Genomic DNA, 21582 nt, shown 5'->3' on the forward strand with positions numbered 1-21582 from the left:
ATCTCCTCTGGGAATAAGAATAGCAGTAGTTTAGTAAATTAATTACACCTTGGAATGGATAATGTACTGGAAACCCCTGAAAAGAATCTGCTTTGTGGTGTGGGAAGAGAGAAAAAAGTGATTTTAGGAACTACATGAATATACTGGGTAGATAAATGTATATCAGTAAATATCTCCTCTGAGAATACGAATAGCAGTAGCTTAGTAAATTAAGTACTTCTTGGAATGGTTAATGTACTGGAAACTCCTCAAAGAATCTGGATGGTGTTGAGGGAAGGGAGATGAAGGCTCATTTAGGAACTACATGAACATACTGGGTAGGTAATTGGATATGAGTAAATATCTACTCTGAGATTAAGAATAGCAGTAGCTTAGTAAATTAAGTACTTCTTAAAATGGTTTATGTACTGGAAACGCCTCGAAAGAATCTGGTTTGTGGTGAGGGAAGAGAGATGTAAGCTCATTTAGGAACTACACTTAAAAACGGGGTCGGAAGCTGTATATCAGGGAATATCTCTTCTAGATTGTGGACAGCTGTTGCTTGTTAAGGTAAGTAGTTCATAGAAAAGTTAATGTACTAGAAATCCCTCAAAAGAATCTGGTTGGTGGTGAGGGAAGACAGATGAAAACTAATTAAGAACTACACTTACGAAAGTTGTTGGCTGCTGTGGGAATATAACTTCTAGATTAAGAACAGCTGTTGCTTGTTAAGGTAAGTAGTTCGTGGAAAGGTTAATGTACTGGAAAGTGCTCAAAAGAATCTGGTTGGTGGTGAGGGAAGAGAGATGAAAGCTCATTTAGGAACTACATGAACATAGTAGGTAGGTAACTGTATATCAGTAAAAATCTCCTGTGAGAATAAGGACCGCTGTTGCTTTTTAAGGTCAGTAGTTCCTGGAAAGGTTAATGTACTGGAAACTCCTCAAAGGAATCTGGTTGGTAGACAGGGAAGAGGTGAAAGCTCATTTAGGAATTATACTTCTGAACGGGGTTGGCAGGTGTATATCAGGGAATATCTTTTCTAGAGTAAGAACAGCTGTTGCTTGTTAAGGTACTTAGTTCGTGGAAAGGTAAATTACTGGAAACTCCTCAAAAGAATCTGTTTGTGGTGAGGGAAGAGAGATGAAATCTCTTTTAGGAACTACATGAATATACTGGGAAGGTAAGTGTATACCAGTAAATATCTCCTCTGAGAATAAGAATAGCAGTAGCTTCGTAAACTAAGTACGTCTTGGAATGGTTAATGTACTGGAAAATCCTCAAAAGCATCTTCTTTGTGGTGAGATAAGAGAGAAAAAAGCGATTTTAGGAACTACATGAACATACTGGGTAGGTAACTGTATATCAGTAAAAACTCCTCTGAGAATAAGAATAGCAGTAGCTGAGTAAATTAAGTACTTCTTGGAATGGTTAATATACTGGAAACTTCTAAAACGAATCTGCTTTGTGCTGAGGGAATAGAGATGAAAGCTCATTTAGGAACTACAGGAACATACATTGTTGGTAACTGTATATTAGTAAATATCTCCTCTAAGGATAGGAATAGCAGAACCTTAGTAAATTAAATGCTTCTTGGAATGATTATGTACTGGAAACTCCTCAAAAGAATCTGATTTGTGGTGAGATAAGAGAGAAAAAAGCGATTTTAGGAAACACATAAACATACTGGTTAGGTAATTATGTATCAGTAAATATCTCCTCTGAGAATAAGAATAGCAGTAGCTTATTAAATTAAGTACTTCGTGAAATGCTTATTGTACTGGAAAGTACTCAAAAGAATCTGCTTCGTGGTGAAGGAACAGAGAAAAAAATCTAATTTTGAAACTACACTTACGAATGTGTTAGGCTGCTGTATATCAGGGAATATACCTTCTGAGAATAAGAACAGCTGTAGCTTGTTAAGGTAATTAGTTTTTAGAATGGTTAACGTACTGGAAACTCCTCAAAAGAATCTGATTTGTGGTGAGGGAAGTGAGAGAAAACCTCATTTAGGAAATGCACTTATGAACGGGGTAGGCAGCTGTATATCAGGGAATATCCCTTCTGAGAATATAATACTTCGTGGAAAGTTTAATATACTGCAAACTACTCAAAATAATCGGCTTTGTGGTGGTAGAAGAGCGAAAAAAAGCTCTTTTAGGAACTACATGAACATACTGGTAGGTAACTGTATATCAGTAAACATTTCGTCTGAGAAAAGGAATAGGAGTAGCTTAGTAAATTAAGTACTTCGGGAAATCGTTAATGTACTGGAAACTCCTCAAAAGAATCTGATTTGTGGTGGGGGAAGAGAGAAAAAACCTCATTTAGGAACTACACTTACAAAGGTGGTAGGCAGCTGTGTATCAGGCAATATCCCTTCTGAGAATAAGAACAACTATAGTTTGTTAAGGTAAGTAGTTCGTCGAATGGTTAATGTACTGGAAACTAGTCAAAAGAATCTGCTTCGTGGTGATGGATGATCGAAAAAAGCTCATTTACGAACTACATGAACATACTGGGTAGGTAATTGTATAGCAGTAAATTTCTCCTTTGAGAATAAGAATAGCTTTAACTTAGTAAATTAAGTACTTCGGGAAATGGTTAATGTACTGGAAACTCCTCAAAAGAATCTGCTTTGTGGTGTGGGAACAGAGAAAAAATCTCATTTAGGAACTACTCTTACGATGGTGGTAGGCAGCTGTATGTCAGGGAATATCCCTTCAGAGAATAAGAAGAGCTGTAATTTGTTAAGGTAATATGTTCTTCCAAAGGTTAATGTACTGGAAAATCCTCAAAGAACCTGTTTTGTGCAGAGGGAAGAGAGATACAAGCTAATTTAGGAAATACACCTACGTACGTGTAGTCAGCTGTATATCAGTGAATATCCCTTCTATTAATATGAGAAGCTGTAGCTTCTTAATGTAAGTAGATCGTGGAAAGGTTAATGTACTGGAATCTCCTCAAAAGAATCTGCTCGGTGAGGTAAGATCGAAAAAACCTCTTTTAGGAACTACATGAACATACTGGGTAGGTAACTATATATCAGTAAATATCTACTCTGAGAATAAGAATAGCAGCAACTTAGTAAATTAAATACTTCGTGGAATGGTTAATGTACTGGAAACTCTTCAAAAGAATCTGCTTTGTGGTGAGGGAAGAGAGAAAAAAAAGCTCATTAAGAACTACACTTACGTAGGGATAGGCAGCTGTATATCAGGGAATATCCCTTCTGAGAATAAGAAGAGCTGTAGCTTCTTAAGGTGAGTAGTTCCTGGAAATGTTAATGTACTGAAAACTCCTGAAAAGATTCAGATTGTGGTGATGTTAGATCGAAAAATCTCATTTAGAAACCACATGAATGTACTGGGTAGGTAGCGGTATAACAGTAAAAATCTCCTCTGAGAATAAGAATAGCAGTAGCTTAGTAAATTAAGTACTTCGTGGAATGGTTATTGTACTGGAAACTACTCAAAGAATCTGCTTTGTGGTGACTGAAGAGAGATAAAAGCTCATTTAGGAACTGCACTTACGAAGGTGGTAGGCAGCTGTATATCAGGGAATAACCTTTCTGAGTATAAGAACAGCTGTAGCTTGTTAAGATAAGTAGTTCGTGGAAAGGTTAATGTACTGGAAACTTCTGAAAAGAAGCTGCTGTGGTGATAGAAGATAGAAAAAACCACATTTAGGAACTACATGAACGTACTGTGTAGGTAGCTGTATATCAGGAAATATCTCCTCTGAGGATAAGAATAGCAGTAGCTTAGTAATTTAAGTACTTCGTGGAATGGTTAATGTACTGGAAACTACTCAAAAATCTGCTTTCTGTGGATGGAAGAGAGATAAAAGCTCATTTATGAACTACGCATACGAATGTGGTAGGCAGCTGTATATCAAGGAATATACTTTCTGAGAATAAGAACAGATGAAGCTTGTTAAGGTATGTAGTTCGTGGAAAGGTGAATGTACTGGAAACTCCTCAATAGAATCTGCTTTTTGGTGAGAGAAGATCGAAAAAGGTAATTTAGGAACTACATGAACGTACTGGGTAGATAGCGATATATCAGCAAATAACTCTTCTTAGAATAAGAATAGCAGTAGCTTAGTAAATTAAGTACTTCGTGGAATAGTTAATGTCCTGAAAATCCTCAAAACAATGTGCTTTGTGGTGATAGCTACCTACCTAGTACGTTCATGTAGTTCCTAAATGAGGTTTTTTCGATCTTGTATCACCACAAAGCAGATTGTTTTTAGGAGTTTTCCATACATTAACCTTTTACAGAACTACTTACCTAAACAAGGTACAGCTGTTCTTTTTCTCAGAAGGGATATTCCCTGATATACAGCTGCCTACCCGTTCATAAGTGTAGTTCCTAAATGAGCTTTTAGCTCTCTTCCCTCACCACAAAGCACATTCTTTTGAGGCGTTTCCGTACATTAACCTTTCCACAAACTTCTTACCTTAACATGCTGCAGCTGTTCTTATTCTCAGAAAGGAAATTCCCTGCTTTACAGCTGCCTACCAACTTCGCAGTTGCTAAATGAGCTTTATCTCTCTTCCCTCACCACAAAGCAGTTTGTTTTGAGGAGTTTCTAGTACAATAATCATTCTACGAAGTACTTAATTTACTAAACTGCTGCTATTCTTATTCTCAGATGAGATATTTCCTGATATACAGCTACCTACCCAGTACATTTATATAGTTCATAAATGAGCTTTTTTCGATCTTCTATCTCAAAAAGCAGATTCCTTTGAATATTTTCCAGTACAATAACCATTCCACGAAGTACTTTCCTTAACAAGCTAAGCTGTTCTTATTTTCAGAGGGGATATTCCATGATATACACATGCATACTCCGTTAGTAAGTGCAGTTCGCAAATGAGCTTTTATCTCTCTACCTTCACCACAAGGCAGACATTTTGAAAAGTTTCCAGTACATTCACCTTTCCAGAAACTACTTACCTTAACAAGCTACAGCTGTTCTTATTCTCAGAAGGGATATTTCCTTATATACAGCTGCCTACCACCTTCGTAAGTGTAGTTCATAAAAGAGCTTTGATCTCTCTTCCCTCAACACAAAGCAGATTCTTTTGTGGAGTTTCTAGTACATTAACCATCCCAAGAAGTACTAAATTTACTAAGTTACTGCTATTCTTATTCTCAGAGGAGATATTTCCTGATATACAGCTACCTACCGAGTACATTCATGTAGTTCCTAAATGAGCTTTTTTCGATCTTCTACAACCACGAACCAGATTCTTTTGAGGAGTTTCCAGTACATTAACCTTTCCACGAAGTTCCTACCTTAACAAGCAACAGCAGTTCTTATTCTCAGAAGGGACATTCCTTGATATACAGCTGCCTACCCTGTTCGTAAGTGAAATTCCTAAATGAGCTTTTATCTCTCTTCCCTCACCAAAAAGCAGATTATTTTAGGAGTTTCCAGTACATTAACTTATCCAAGAACTACTTACCTTTACAAACTACAGATGTTCTTATTCTCAGGAGGGATATTCCCTGATATACAGCTGCCTACCACCGTCATAAGTGTAGTTCCTAAATGAGTGTGTAGATCTCTTTCCTCAACACAAAGATGATTCTTTTGAGGAGATTCCAGTACATTAACCATTCCACGAAGCACTTAATTTAGTAACCTACTGCTATTCTTATTCTCAGAGGAGATATTTCCTGATATACAGCTACCTACCCAGTACCTTCAAGTAGTCCCTAAATGAGCTGTTTTCGATCTTCTATCACCACAAAGCAGATTCTTTTGAGGAGTTTCCAGTACATTAACCTTTCCACGCACTACTTACCTTAGCAAGTTACAACTGTTCTTTTTCTCAGAAGGGATATTCCCTGATACACAGTGGACTACCCCGTTAATAATTGTTGTTTTTAATGAGCTTTTATCTCTCTCTCCTTACCACAAAGCAGATTCTTTTGAGGAATTTCCAGAATATTAACCTTTCCAAGAAATACTTCCCTTTACAAGCTACAGCTGTTCCTATTCTCAGAGGAGATATTTACTGATATACAGATACGTACCCATAATGTTCATGTAGTTCTTAAATGATCTTTTTTCGATCTTCAATCACCACAAAGCATATTCTTTTGAGGAGTTTCCAGTACATTAATGTTTCCATGAACTACTTACCTTAAGAAGCTACAACTGTTTTTATTCTCAGAAGGGATATTCCCTGATATACTGCTGCCTACCACCTTCGTAAGTGTAGTTCCACAATGAGCTTTTATCTCTCTTCCCTCACCACAAGCAGATTCTTTTGAGGATTTTCCGGTATATTAACCATTCCAAGAAGTACTTAATTTACTAAGCTTCTACTTAGTAAATTATTCTTACAGGAGATATTTCCTGAATACGGCTACATAGCCAGTACGTTCATGTAGTTCCTTAATGAGAGTTTTCGATATTCTATCACCACAAGTCAGATTCATTTGAAGAGATTCCAGTATATAAACCTTCCCAGGAAATACTTACCTTAACAAGCTACACCTGTTCTTATTCTCAGAAGTGATATTCCCTGATATACAGCTGCCTACCCAGTTCGTAAGTATTGTTCCTAAGTGAGCTTTTATCTCTCTTCCCTCATCAAAAAGCAGATTCTTTTGAGGAGTTTCCAGTACATTAGCCATTTCAAGAAGTACTTAATTTACTAAGCTACTGCTATTCTTATTCTCAGAGGAGATATTTAATGATATACAGCTACTACCCAGAATGTTCATGTAGTTCCTAAATGAGCTTTTTTCGACCTTCTATCACCACAAAGAAGATTCTTTTGAGGAGTTTCCAGTACATTAACCTTTTCACGTACTACTTACCTTCAGAAGCTACAGCTGTTCTTATTCTCAGAAGGGATATTCCCTGATATACAGCTGCCTACCACCTTCTTAAGTGTAGTTCCTAAATGAGCTTTTATCTCTCTTCCTTCACAGCAAAGCATAGTCCTTTGAGGAGTTTCCAGTACATTAACCATTCCACGAAGTACTTAAAATTACTAAGCGTCTGCTTAGTAAATTATTCTCAGAGGAAATATATCCTCATATACAGCTACCTACCGAGTACTTCCATATATTGGGTAAATGAGCTTTATTTGATCTTCTATCACCACAAAGCAGATTCTTTTGGAGATTCATGAAGAGAACATACACCTTTCCAGGAATTACTTACCTTAACATGCTACAGCTGTTCTTATTCTCAGAAGGGATAGTCCCTGATATACAGCTGCCTACCCTGTTCTAAAGGGTAGTTGCTAAATGAGCTTTTATCTCTCTTCCCTCACCACAGAGCAGATTCTATTGAGGAGTTTCCAGTATATTAACCTTTACACTAACTACTTACCTTAACAAGCTACAGCTGTTCTTATTCCCAGAAGGGATATTCCCTGATATACAGCTGCCTACATCGTTCTTTTTATTTTTTTATTTGTTTATTTATTTATTAATTGATCATAAATTTTTTACAAGGTGTTGTGCAAAGAGGGTGCAGTTACATAGTAGGGCAGTGTGTACATTTCTTCTGATATCTTACGACCTGTTTTTCCATCCCTTGTCTAGGTCACGTAGACATATATGCAATATACAATGTATCAAGAAAATATACAGTATTCACAGACTTGGTCTCTACTGTCTCTCCGCCTCCCTTTGTTAAAAGTCATATATCAGGGAGATCATGCCCCTTTGTTTTCTGTGTTCTAGGCTAGTCTCACTCAACATTATTTGTACTAGTTCTGACCATTTCCCTCTGAATAACAATATTTCACCATTCCGAATGGCTATGTAGTATTCCATTGTGTATAAGTACCATATTTTTTGGATCCATTCGTCTGTGGAGGGGCATCTGGGTTGTTTCCATAATTTGGCTATTGTGAATTGTGCCACGATAAACATGGAAGTACAAATGTCTTTTTGATATCTTGGGTTTTGCTGTTTAGGATAGATGATTAGGAGTGGTATGGCTGGGTCATAGGGTAGGTCTATATTGAGCTTTTGAGAAACCTCCATACTGTTCTCCAAAGTGGTTGTACTAATTTGCACTCCCACCAACAATGGAGAAGGGTTCCTCTTTCCCCACAGCCCCTCCAGCATTTGTTGTTTCCTGAGTTCAGAGTATAGGCCATTCTAACTGAGGTGAGGCGGTATCTCAGGGTTGTTTTTATTTTCATTTCCTTTACTAGCAGGGATGTTGAGCATTTCCTCATGTGTTTCTTTGCCATTTTTATATCTTCTCTTGTGAAGTCTCTCTTTAGCTCTTTTGCCCATTTCCTAATAGGTTTATTGGGCTTGGAGGGGCTTAGTTTTTTGAGTTCTCTCTAGATGAGCGATATCAGGCCTTTGTCTGTTGCTGTGCTGGTAAATATCCTTTCCCATATCGTTGGCTGTCTTTCTATTTTGGTGGCTATGAGCTTTGCTGTGCAGAAACTTTTTAATTTGTAGTTGTCCCATTTATGGAGTCTTTCCCCTATTTTTTGTGCCCCTGGGACTCTATTCAGGAAGTTCCTTCCTGTGCCTATAAGTTCTAGCGTCTTTCCTATTCTGTCTTTCAGTAGTTTCAAGGATTCAGGTCTGATATTGAGGTTCTTTATCCATTTTGAGTTGATCTTGGTGCATGGTGATAGGCTTGAGTCTACTTTGAGTTTTCTGCATATGGCTGCCCAGTTCTTCCAGCACCAGTAGTTGAAGAGGCTATGTTTATTCCATTGTATGTCTTTAGCTCCTTTGTCGAATATCAGTTGGGTGTAAAAGTGCGGTTTTATTTCTGGGTCTTCAATTCTAATCCATTGGTCTTCTGATCTGTTTTTATACCAATACAATGCTGTTTTTGTTAGGATGGCCTTGTAGTAGAGCTTGAAATCTGGTATTGTGATACCTCCTGCACTACTTTTTTTGCCTAGAAATGCTTTGGCTATTCTAGGTTTTTTGCTGTTCCATATGAATTTATGGATTGGTTTCTCTATTTCAGTAAAGAATGTGGCTGGGATTTTGATAGGTATTGCATTGAATTTGTATAACAATTTGGGCAATATGGCCATTTTCACTATATTGATTCTGGCTACCCATGAGCATGGGAGGTCTTTCCATCTCCTTGTGTCTTCTTTGATTTCCCTTATTAGATTTTTGTAGTTTTCATTGAATAGGTCCGTCACGTCCTTGGTTAAGTTGATCCCTAGGTACTTTATTCTTTTTTGGCTACTGTAAATGGAATTGTTTCCATAATTTCCTTTTCTGTTTGTCTATTGCTGGTGTACAGAAAAGCTGCTGACTTTTGTGGATTGATTTTGTATCCTGCTACTTTGCCAAATTGGTTTATTAGGTGTAGGGGTTTGGGTACTGAATTTTTTGGGTCCTTCAGATATAAAATCATGTCGTCTGCAAATAGGGATAACTTGATTTCTTCCTTGCCGATGTGGATCCCTTTGATGTCCTCCTCTTGCCTTATTGCTTTGGCTAGGGATTCCAGCACTATGTTGAACAGAAGTGGCGAGAGTGGGCATCCTTGTCTTGTTCCTGAGTTTAGGGGGAAGGATTTAAGTTTTTCCTCCATTTAATATGATATTAGCAGTTGGTCTGTTGTGTATAGCTTTTATTGTTTAGAGGAATGTTCCATCTATTCCTGTTCTCTCCAAAGCTTTTAATAGGTATGGATGTTGTATTTTGTCAAAGGCTTTTTGGGCATCGACTGAGATAAGAATGTAATTCTTAATTTTAGATCTGTTTATGTGGTGAATTACGTTGATTGATTTACGGATGTTGAACCATCCTTGTGACTGAGGGATGAAGCCTACTTGGTCATGATGTATGATTTTCTTGATCAGTTTCTGGATCCTGTTAGCTAATATTTTATTGAGGAGTTTTGCGTCTCTGTTCATTAGTGATATTGGTCTGTAGTACTCTTTCTTTGTTGGATCTTTGCCTGGTTTGGGAATGAGTATGATATTAGCTTCGTAGAATGAGTTTGGGATTTCTCCCTCTGTTTCTATTCACGGAAGAGTTTGAGGAGTATTGGTATTAGCTCCTCACTAAAGGTTTTGTAGAATTCGTTGGTGAATCCATCTGGGCCTGGGCTTTTCTTAGTAGGGAGGTTCTTGATTACCTCCTGTATCTCACCGTAAGTTATTGGTTTATTTAGTTGAATTATTTCTTCTTGGTTCAGTTTGGGCAGTTTGTACTTCTCTAAGAATTGATCCATTTCTGTATACTTATTGTTTTTTGCTGAGTAGAGGTTTTGGAAATAGCTCCTTATGATTGTTTGAATATCGTGTGTACTCATTGTAATTTTTCCGGTGGAGTCCCTGATTTTACGTATATGAGTCTCTTCTCTTCTTTTTTTTTGTAAGTCTTGCAAGGGGTCTGTCAATCTTGTTTATTTTCTCGAAGAACCAGCTTTTAGTCTTATTTATTTGTTGAATGGTCTTTCTATTTTCAATCAGATTTATCTCTTCTTTAATCTTTGTGATCTCTCCCCTCCTAGTCGTTTAGATTCTGTCATTTTTTGTTTCTCCAGTTGTTTTAGTTTCATCGTGAGGGTATTCACCTGCTCTGCTTCCATTCTTTTAATGTGGGTGCTGAGTGCAATGATCTTGCCCCTCAGTACTGCCTTAGCTGTGTCCCATAGGTTTCCTTGTGATGTGTTTTCTTTGTCATTGTGGCTTATGAATTCGTTGATTTCATCTTTAATTTGGTCTGTGGCCCATGTGTTGGATAGCAGCGTGGATTTCAGCCTCCAAGAGTGTGTATAGCCTCTGTGGTATCCTTTGTTGTTGAGGGTTACCTTTAATCCACTGTGATCAGATATAATACATGGGATGACGTCAATACTTTTGTATTTGCTGAGGTTCTTTGTGTGGGTTATGACGTGGTCTATTTTGGAATATGATCCATGGGCTGCTGAAAAGAAGGTGTATTGGGTCTCTGTAGGGTGAAAGGTTCTATATAGGTGTGTTAGATCCATTTGGGAAATGGTGCTATTTAGGTCCACAGCTCCCTTACTAATCCTCTGGGTGTTGGATCTGTCTCTTGGAGAGAGAGGAGTATTAAAGTCACCCACAATGATTGTGTTTGCGTCTATCTTACTCTGTAATTCCGTGAGATTTTGCTTGACATATGTCGGGCCTCTTGTTCGGTGAGTATACATTTATCACCATGATTTCTTGATTCTGGATTTTTCCTTGTATTAATATGTAGTGTCCTTCATTGTCTTTTTGAGTTGACTTTAATGAGAAGTCCAGCTTGTCTGAGATCAGAATGGCTACAACACAAAGCAGATTCTTTTGAGCAGTTTCCAGTACATTAACCATTCCATGAAGTACTTAATTCACTAAGATACAGGTATTCTTATTCTAAGAGGAGATATTTCCTGATATAGAGGTACCTAACCAATACGTTCATGTAGTTGCTAAATGAGGTTTTTTTTCGATCTTCAATCACCACAAAGCAGATTCCTCAGAGTAGTTTCCAATACATTAACCTTTCCACGAAAACTTAGCTTAACAAGCTTAAGCTATTCTTATTTTCAGAAGGGATATTCCCTGATTTACAGCTGCCTACCACCTACGTAAGTGGAGTTCCTAAGTGAGCTATTATCTCTATTCCCTCACCAGAAAGCAGATTCTTTTGAGGAGTTTCCAGTACATTAACCATTCCCAAAAGTATTTAATTTACTAAGCTATTGCTATTCTTATTCTCGGAGGAGATATTTCCTGATATAGAGCTACCTAACCAGTACGTTCCTGTAGTTCCGAAATGAGCTGTTTTAGATATTCTATCACCACAAAGCAGATTTCTTTTGAGTAGTTTCCAGTACATTAAACTTCCACGAACCACTTACCTTAATAAGCTACAGCTGTTCTTATTCTCAGAAGGGATGTTCCCTGATATACAGCTGACTACCCCGTTCGTAAGTGTAGTTCCAAAACAAAGCAGATTTTTTGAGGAGTTTCCAGTACATTAACCTTTCCACGAACTACTTGCGTTAACAAGCTACAGCTGCTCTTACTCTCAGAAGGGATATTCCCTGATATACAGCCGCCTACCACAATCATAAGTGTAGTTCCTAAATGAGCTTTTATCTATCTTCCCTCAACAGAGAGCAGATTCATTTGAGGAGTTTCTAGTACATTAACCATTCCACGAAGTACTTAATTTACTAAGCTACTGCTGTTCTTATTCTCAGAGGAGATATTTACTGATATAGAGCTACATGCCAAGTACGTTTCGTAGTTCCTAAATGAGCTTTTTTCGATCTTCTATCACCACAAAGAAGATTCCTTTTTGGAGTTTCCAGTACATTAACCATTCCAGGAACTACTTACATTAAAAAGCTACAGCTGTTCTTATTCTCAGAAAGGATATTCCATGATATCCAGCTGCCTACCACCTTAGTAAGTGTAGTTCCTAATTGAGCTATTAACGCTCTTTCCTCACCAAAAAGAAGATTCTTTTGAGGAGTTTCTAGTACATTAATGATTCCACGAAGTACTTAATTTACAAAGCTACTGCTATTCTTATGCTCAGAGGAGATATTTACTATTATATAGCAACATACCGTGTATGTTCATGTATTTCCTAAATGAGCATTTTTTTATCTTCTATCACCACTAAGCAGATTCCTTTTGGAGTTACCAGTACATTAACCATTCCACGAAATACTTACCTTAACAAGCTACAGCTGTTCTTATACTCGGAAGGGAAATTCCCTGATATACAGCTGCCTTCCACCTTCGTAAATGTAGTTCCTAAATGAGCTTTTCTCTCTCTTCCATCGCCACAAAACAGATTCTTTTGAGTTGTTTCCAGTACATTAACCTTTAGACGAACTACTTACCTTAACAAGCTACAGCAGTTCTTAATCTCACAAGGGATATTCCCTGATATATAGTTGATTACCACCTTCGTAACTGAAGTTCGTAAATATGCATTTATCTCCTCCCTCACCACAAAGCAGATACTTTTGAGGAGTTTTCAGTACATTAACCATTCCACGAAGTAATTAATTTTCTAAGCCACTGCTATACTTATTCTGAGAGGAGATATTTACTGATATACAGCTACCTACCCAGTACGTTCATGTATTTCCTAAATGAGCTTTTTTTGACCTTCTATCACCACAAAGCAGATTCTTTTGAGGATTTTCAGTACATTAACCATTCCAAGAAGTACTCAATTTACTAAGCAACTGCTATTCTTATTCGAAGAGGAGATATTTGATGATATGCAGCTACCTACCCAGTAAGTTCTTATTGTTCCTAAATGAGATTTTTTCGATCTTCTATCACCACAAAGCAGATGATTTTCAGGAGTTTCCAGTACATTAACCTTTCTAAGTACTACTTAATCTAACTAGCTACAGCTGTTTTTATTCTCAGAAGGGTTATTCCCTGGTACACAGCTGCCTACCACATTCGTAAGTGTAGTTCCAAAATGAGCTTTTATCTATCTTCCCACAACACAAAGAAGATTCTTCTGGGGACTTTCCAGTACATTAAGCATTCCACGAAGTACTTAATTTACTAAGCTACTTATATTCTTTTTCTCAGAGGAGATATTTCCTGATATACAGCTACCTACCCAGTACATTCATGTAGTTCCTAAATGAGCTTTTTGCCATCTTCTAACATCACAAAGCAGATTCTTTGAGGAATTTCCAGTACATTAACATTTCTACGTACTACTTACCTTAACAAGCTACAGCTGTTCTTATTCTCAGAACGAATTTTCCCTGATATACAGCTGCCAACCACCGTCGTAAATGTATTTCCTAAATGAGCTTTTATCTCTCTTCCCTCAACACAAAGCAGATTCTTTTGAGGAGTTTCCAGTACAATAACTTTTCAACGAACTACTTACCTTAACAAGCTACAGCTGTTCTTATTCTCAGAAGGGAAATTCCCTGATATACAGCTGCCTAACCTGTTCGTAAGTGCAGTTCCTATATAAGGTTTTATCTCTCTTTCCTCATCACAAAGAAGATTCTTTAGAGGAGTTTGCAGTACATTAACCATTCCTCCAAGTACTTAATTTACTAAGCTACTGTGATTCTTATTATCAGAGGAAGTATTTCCTCATATTAAGCTGCCTACCCAGTACGTTCATGTCGTTCCTAAATGAGCTTTTTTTGATCTTCTATCACCAAAAAGCAGATTCTTTTAAGGAGATTCCAGTACATTAACCGTTCCACAAAGTACTTAATTTACTAAGCTACAGCTATTCTTATTTGAAGAGGAGATATTTCCTGATATACAGCTACCTACCCAATAGGTTCATGTAGTTATTATATAAGCTTTTTTCGATCTTCTATCACCACAAAGCAGATTCTATTGAGGAGTTTCCAGTACGGGAATCTTTCATCGTACTACTTACCTTAACAGCAGTTCTTATTCTCAAAAGGCAAATTCCCGGATATACAGCTGCCTACCCCATTTGTAATTGTAGTTCATCAATGTAGTATTAACTCTAACCTCATCACAAAGCAGATTCTTTTAAGGAGTTTGAAGTACATTAACCTTTCCACGAACTACTTACCTGAACCAGCTACAGCTGTTCTTTTTCTCAGTATGATATTCCCCAATATACAGCTGACTACCCCGTTCATAAGTGTAGTTCTTAAATGAACTTTTATCTCTCTTCAATCACCACAAAGCAGATTATTTTAAGGAGTTTCCAGTACATTAACCTTTCAACGAACTACTTACCTTAACAAGCTACAGCTGTTATTATTCTCAGAACAGATATTCCCTGATATACAGCTGCCTACCTACTTCGTAAGTGTAGTTCCTAAATGAGCTTTTACCTCTTTTTCCTCACCACCAAGCAGATTCTTTAGAGGAGTTTCCAGTACATTAAACATTCCACCAAGTACTTAATTTACTAAGCTACTGTGATTCTTAGTATCAGAGGAGATATTTCCTCATATTAAGCTATCTACCCAGTACCTTCATGTCGTTCCTAAATGAGTTTTTTCGATCTTCTATCACCACAAAGCAGATTCTATTGAGGAGGTTCCAGTACCTTAACCTTTCAACGTACTACTTACCTTAAAAAGCTACAGCTGTTCTTATTCTCAAAAGGCATATTCCCTGATACACAGCTGCCTACCCCGTTCGTAAGTGTAGTTCATAAATGAACTATTAATTCTCTTCCCTCCCCACAAAGCAGATTCTTTTGAGGAGTTTGCAGTACATTAATCTTTCCATGAACTACTTCCCTTAACACGCTACACCTGTTCTTATTCTCAGAAGGGATATTCCCTGATATCCAGCTGCTTACCCCGTTCGAAAGTGTGGTTCCTAAATGAGCTTTTATCTCTCTTCCCTCACCACAAAGAAGATTTTTTTAGGAGATTCCAGTACATTGACCATTCCCCGAAGTACGTAATTTACTAAGCTACTACTATTCTTTTTCACAGAGGAGATATTTCCTGATATACAGCTACTCACCCAGTACAAACTTGTAGTTACTAAATGAGCTATTTTGATCTTCTATCACCACAAAGCAGATTCTTTTGAGGAGTTTCCAGTCCATTATCCTTTCCACGAACTTCTTACCTTAACAAGCTACAGCTGTTCTTATTCTCATAAGGGATATTCCCTGATATACAACTGCCTACCACCTTTGTACTTGTACTCCCTAAATGAGATTTTATCTCTCTTTCTTCAAAACAAGCAGATTCTTTTGAGGAATTTCCAGTACATTAACCATTCCAAGAAGTACTTAATTTACTAAGCTACTTCTATTCTTTTTCTCAGAGGAGATATTTCCTGATATACAGCTACCTACCCAGTACGTTCATGTAGTTCCTAAATGAGATTTTTGCCATCTTCTAACACCACAAAGCTGATTTTTTGAGGAGTTTCCAGTACATTAACCTTTCCACGTACTACTTTCCTTAACAAGCTACAGCTTTTCTTATTCTCAGAACGGATTTTCCCTGATATACAGCCGCCTACCACCTTCGTAAATGTATTTCCTAAATGAGCTTTTATCTCTCTTCCCTCAACACAAAGCAGATTCTTTTGAGGAGTTTCCAATACAATAACTTTTCAACGAACTACTTACCTTAACAAGCTACAACTGTTCTTATTCTCAGAAGGGAAATTTCCTGATATACAGCTGCCTAACCTGTTCGTAAGTGTAGTTCCTAAATAAGGTTTTATCTCTCTTTCCTCATCACAAAGAAGATTCTTTAGAGGAGTATGCAGTACATTAACCATTCCTCCAAGTACTTAATTTACTAAGATACTGTGTTTCTTATTATCAGAGGAGATATTTCCTCATATTAAGCTACCTACCCAGTACGTTCATGTCGTTCCTAAATGAGCTTTTTTCGATCTTCTATCACCACAAAGCAGATTCTTTTAAGGAGATTCCAGTACATTAACCATTCCACGAAGTACTTAATTTACTAAGCTACAGCTATTCTTATTCGAAGAGGAGATATTTCCTGATATACAGCTACCTACCCAATAGGTTCACGTAGTTATTATATGAGCTTTTTTCGATCTTCTATCACCACAAAGCAGATTCTATTGAGGAGTTTCCAGTACGGGAATCTTTCAACGTACTACTTACCTTAACAGCAGTTCTTATTCTCAAAAGGCATATTCCCGGATATACAGCTGCCTACCCCGTTCGTAATTGTAGTTCATCAATGTAGTATTAACTCTTCCCTCACCACCAAGCAGATTCTTTTGAGGAGTTTGCAGTACATTAACCTTTCCACGAACTACTTACCTGATCCAGCTACAGCTGTTCTTATTCTCAGAATGATATTCCCCAATATACAGCTGACTATCCCATTCGTAATTGTAGTTCTTAAATGAACTTTTATCTCTCTTCAATCACCACAAAGCAGATTATTTTAAGGAGTTTCCAGTACATTAACCTTTCAACGAACTACTTACCTTAACAAGCTACAGCTGTTATTATTCTCAGAACAGATATTCCCTGATATACAGCTGCCTACCTCCTTCGTAAGTGTAGTTCCTAAATGAGCTCTTACCTCTTTTTCCTCACCACCAAGCAGATTCTTTAGAGGAGTTTCCAGTACAATAAACATTCCACCAAGTACTTAATTTACTAAGCTACTGTGATTCTTAGTATCAGAGGAGATATTTCCTCATATTAAGCTACCTACCCAGTACCTTCATGTCGTTCCTAAATGAGTTTTTTCGATCTTCTATCACCACAAAGCAGATTCTATTGAGGAGGTTCCAGTACCTTAACCTTTCAATGTACTACTTACCTTAACAAGCTACAGCTGCTCTTATTCTCAAAAGGCATATTCCCTGATACACAGCTGCCTACCCCGTTCGTAAGTGTAGTTCATAAATGAACTTTTAACTCTCTTCCCTCCCCACAAAGCAGATTCTTTTGAGGAGTTTGCAGTACATTAATCTTTCCATGAACTACTTCCCTTAACACGCTACACCTGTTCTTATTCTCAGAAGGGATATTCCCTGATATCCAGCTGCTTACCCCGTTCGAAAGTGTGGTTCCTGGGCTGGGGATATAGCCTAGTGGCAAGAGTGCCTTCCTCGGATACAAGAGGCCCTAGGTTCGATTCCCCAGCACCACATATACAGAAAACGGCCAGAAGCGGCGCTGTGGCTCAAGTGGCAGAGTGCTAACCTTGAGCGGGAAGAAGCCAGGGACAGTGCTCAGGCCCTGAGTCCAAGGCCCAGGACTGGCCAAAAAAAAAAACAAAACACAAAACGAAAGTGTGGTTCCTAAATGAGCTTTTATCTCTCTTCCCTCACCACAAAGCAGATTTTTTTAGGAGATTCCAGTACATTGACCATTCCCCGAAGTACGTAATTTACTAAGCTGCTACTATTCTTTTTCACAGAGGAGATATTTCCTGATATACAGCTACTCACCCAGTACAAACATGTAGTTACTAAATGAGCTATTTTGATCTTCTATCACCACAGAGCAGATTCTTTCGAGAAGTTTCCAGTACATTAACCTTTCCACGAACTACTTACCTTAACAAGCTACAACTGTTCTTATTCTCAAAAGGGATATTCACAGATATACTACCGCCTACGCCGTTCGTAAGTGTAGTTCCTAAATGAGCTTTTAATTGTCTTCCCTCACCACAAAGCAGATTCTTTTGAGGAGATTCCAGGACATTATCCATTCCACGAAATACTTACCTTAACAAGCTACAGCTGTTCTTATTCTCAGAAGGCATGTTCGCTGATATACAGCTGCCTACCCCCTTCACAAGTGTAGTTCCTAAATGAGCTTTTATCTCTCTTCCTCACCACAAGGCTCATTCTTTGAGGAGTTTCCAGTACATTAACCAATGCACGAAGTACTTAATTTAATAAGTTACAGCTGTTATTTTTCTCAGAGCAGATATTTCCTGATATACCGCTGCCTACCCCGTTCGTAAGTGTATTTCATAAATGAGCTTTTATTTCTCTTTCCTCAAGACAAAGCAAATTCATTTGAGGAGTTCCCAGTACATTATCCTTTCCACGAACTACTTACCTTAACAAGCTACAGCTGTACTTATTCTCAGAATAGATATTCCCTGATATACACCTGCCTACCCCGTTCATAACTCATCTAGGAACTAGATGTACGATTGGGGTAAGTAGCTGCATATCAGGGAATACCTCCTCATTGAATGAGAACAGCTGTAGCTTCTTAAAATAAGTAGTTCGAGGAATGGATAATGTACTGGAAACTCCTCAAAAGAATCTGCTTTGTTATGATGGAAAAGAGATAAAAGCTCATTCAGGAACTACACTTACGAACGGGTTATGTAGCTTTATATCAGAGAATGTCTCTTCTGAGAATAAGAACAGCTGTAGCTTTTTAAGGTACGTAGTTCGTGGAATGGATAATGTACTGGAAAGTCCTCAGAATAATCTGCTTTGTGGGGATTGAAGAAAGATAAAAGCTCATATAACAACTGCATGTACGAACATCATAAGTGCTGTATGTCAGGGAATATCTCTTCTGAGAATAAGAACAGCTGTAGCTTTTATGGTAAGTAGTTCATGGAATGGATAATGTACTGGGAACTCATGAGAAGAATCTGCTTCGTGGTGATGGAAGAGAGATAAAAGCTCATTTAGAAACTAAAGTTTTGATGGGGGTAAGTAGTTGTATATCAGGGAATATCTCCTCGGTGAAAGAGACCAGCTGTAGCTTGTTAAGATAAGTGGTTCGTGGAAAAGTTACTGTACCTGGAAACTCCTCAAAAGAATCCCTTTTGGTGTGAGGGAAGAGATATAAAAGCTCATTTAGGAACTACACTTACGAACGTGAAAGTTAGGTGTATATCAGTGAATAGCTCTTCTGAGAATAAGAACAGCTGTAACTTGTTAAGATAAGTAGTTCATGGAATGGATAATGTACGGGATATCCTCAAAAGAATCTTCTTTTTTGTGAGGTAAGAGAGATAAAAACTCATTTAGGAACTAGATGTACGATGGGGGTATGTAGATGTATATCAGGGAATATCTCCTCGGTGAATGAGAACAGCTGTAGCTTGTTAAAATAAGGAGTTCGAGGAATGTATAATGTACTGGAAACTCCTCAAAAGAATCTGCTTTGTTGTGATGGAAGAGAGATAAAAGCTCATTTAGGAGCTACACCTATGACCGGGTTATGTAGCTTTATATCAGAGAATATCTCTTCAGAAAATAAGAACAGCTGTAGCTTGTTAAGGTAAGTAGTTCTTGTAATGTATAATATACTGGGAACTGCTCAAAAGAATCTGCTTGATGGTGATGGAAGAGAGATCAAGGCTCATTTAAGAACTACACGTACGAACGGGGTAGGTATCTGTTTATTAGGTAATATTTTATTGTAAGAATAAAACAACATGTTGCTTGTAAAGGTAAGTAGTTCGTGGAGTGGATAATGTTCTGGATACTCCTCGAAAGAATCTGCTTTGTGATCAGCGAAGAGAGATAATAGCTTACTTAGGAACTACATTTACGATGGGAGTAAGTAGAAGCATACGAGGGAATATCCCCTCGGTGATGAGAATGGCTGTACCTTGTTAAGGTAGTAATTCGTGGAATGGATAATGTACAGGAAACTCCTCAAAAGAATCTGCTTCGTGATGATAGAAGAGAGATTAAAGCTCATTTAGGAATTATACGAATGATGGGGGTAAGTAGCCGTAAATTAGGGAATATCTAATCGGTAAATGAGAACAGCTGTATATTGTTAAGGGAAGTATTTCGTGGAATAGATAATCTACTGGAAACATTTCAAAAGAATCTGCTTTGTGGTGCTGGAAGGGAGATAAAAGTTCATTTAATAACTACATGTACAGTGGGTGTAAGTATCTGTATTTCAGGGAATATCTCTTCTTTGAATAAGAACAGCTGTTGCTTGTTAAGGTAAGTAGTTCGTGGAATGGATAATGTACTGGAAACTTCTCAAAGAATCTGCTTTGTGGCGAGGGAAGAGATATAAACCGGCATTTAGGAACTACACGTACGATGAGAGTAAGTATCTGCATATCAGGGACTATGTTCTTGGTGAATGAAAACAGCTGTAGCTTTTTAAGGAAAGCAGTTCGTGGAATGTAAATGTACTGGAAACTCCTCAAAAGATTCTACTTTTTGGTTAGGGAAGAGAGATAAAGGTTCATTTACTAACTACACGTACAAGCAAGGTAGGTAGGTGTATATCAGGGAATATCACTTCTGAGAATAAGAACGGTTGTAGCTTGTTCAGGTAAGTAGTTCGTGGAATGGATAATGTGCTGGAAAATCCTCAAAAGAATCTGCTTTGTGGCAACATGGATTCCATGGTCTCCCTTACTGAAAATAATTAGTACAGGTTTAGGCAAGTCATAGCAGAGCATCTCAAGAGACCAATAGCTATACCCTTATGAACACATAAGATGATGCTAAGTGAAATAAACTCTACGTTATGGAAACGATTGTTATATCATAGTTGTAACTACTTTCAACGTCCCATGTGTATCTGTAACCTATTATTGATGATTTTCTTGTATCACCTTCCTGTGGTTGTACCTACACTATCTCTTTAATCTTATCTGAGTATTTTGGAAACCATGTATACTGGTATTAGAAGTAGTAAATTGAAAGGGAATACCAAAATTGAGAGGCACAGGGTAAAAAAGACAAACAACTACAAAAGCAGAAAGTGAACTGAACACCTCAGGGGAGTAAAGGGAAAAGGGGAGGAGTGAGAACGGAATGAGGGAAAGGGTAACAAACAGTACAAGAACTGTATCCAATGCCTAACGTATGAAACTGTAAACTCTCTGTATATCAGTTTGATAATAAAAATTTGAGAAAAAAAGAATCTGCGTTGTGGTGATGGAGGAGAGATAAAAGCTCATTTAACAACTACAAGTAAGAACGGGGTAGGTAGCTGTATATCTGGGAATTTCACCTCTGCGAATGAGACCAGCTGTAGAGTGTTAAGATAAGTAGCTCGTGGAATGGATAATGTACTGTAAATTGTTCAAAAGAATCTTCTCTGATGTGAGGGTGGAGATAAAAGCTCATTGAGGTACTATACATAAGAATGGGGTAGGGAGTTGTATATCAGGGAATACCTCTTCTGAGAATAAGACGAGCTGTAG

This window comes from Perognathus longimembris, chromosome 16 (genome assembly GCF_023159225.1).
Source record: "Perognathus longimembris pacificus isolate PPM17 chromosome 16, ASM2315922v1, whole genome shotgun sequence".
NCBI classification, from domain to species: Eukaryota; Metazoa; Chordata; class Mammalia; order Rodentia; family Heteromyidae; genus Perognathus; species Perognathus longimembris.